Source organism: Littorina saxatilis, linkage group LG5 (assembly GCF_037325665.1).
Source record: "Littorina saxatilis isolate snail1 linkage group LG5, US_GU_Lsax_2.0, whole genome shotgun sequence".
Classification (NCBI taxonomy): Eukaryota; Metazoa; Mollusca; class Gastropoda; order Littorinimorpha; family Littorinidae; genus Littorina; species Littorina saxatilis.
In genome coordinates, this window is record NC_090249.1 from 38,859,888 (window position 1) to 38,861,130 (window position 1,243).

Sequence of the window (1,243 nt, forward strand, 5' to 3'; positions counted from 1 at the left end):
CGAACACTGCGTGGTCGAAATAGCATAACAAAAGTTACTTTTCATGTCCAAGCGGAAGCATTTTCCCATTGAGTGGCATGTCAAACAAAAAAGAAAGTGGTAAACAAACAAATACAACAAGTTCAGCATTCATGTCACATTGCAACTCACCTTTTTTTCTCTCACTCTCCCAGAAACACATCATGCAGCTTCGCCATTTTTCAGTTTCGCCGCGCTGTGCTGGTGGCCTCATTGTGAGGTCAATGACGTCATTCTTAAAATAGGCCAAGATATAACTTTTCAGCGTTGTCGCATGGTGCTTTCAACTGATTCTAAATGCATGCAGACGTTAGAAAGTCAACTTTGGTGGTTTTGTGTTAAAACTGTTGAAAGTAGACAACAGCATGGATTTCACGGAAAGAACACTCCCATAACCAAATATATTTGAAGATAATGTCATGTTGACATAAAGGTGAAAATCAGAGTGGTCACCCTAATGACCGCAATACAAAATGGTACTGTTCTCATTCAGTTTGATTCTGATTTATCTACATTTTCTTTACAAGTGACGTCTCGATGTGTTTCCTCGTTAGCGCAGTGGGACAGAAACGAGGTTCAGAGAGGCCAAAACAATAGGTCGACCGACTTTCGGTTGACCCAACTACAAAGTTCAATGAAAATTATCTATAGGTCGACCAAAAGTCGACCTATAGACTGTTTGTACTAATATATATACAGTGAATGTGGTTTAAATTGACATGTCTACTTGTAGACAAGATGGTTTAAAATGTCCACAACACAAATCTTTGGTGCGATTCTTAAATCTTCATATGCAAAGTACCATGTTAGAAAAAGGTTTTTTGAATGCATCCGAATAAGTTTTAAGATGAATGTATGAACAGATTTGAACATCGTGTAACAAGGCATGTTAACCTAGTTTGTTAAGTTATTCTGAAAATTGTACGTGTACTGCATTTTCATGTGTTTAGTGCAAGTTTCATGTTATTTCAAATGGTGCTACATGTAGTTTTTGTTCTCAATGCCTTTGATTGTTAAAGTTTGTCTTATGAGTGTTTTTGACATGCTTGTGTGATTATGCTATTGTGGGTTATTGTAAATGTATGCACATTTCTGAATTAAAGACACTGAATTTAATAATGAGTGCTGTGTGCAAAGAGACAAAGAGAGAATGCGTGTGTGTGTTTCAAGCAGTACATATTGTTCTGATAAACAAACTGCACTCAATACATTCTTTAAAACACTG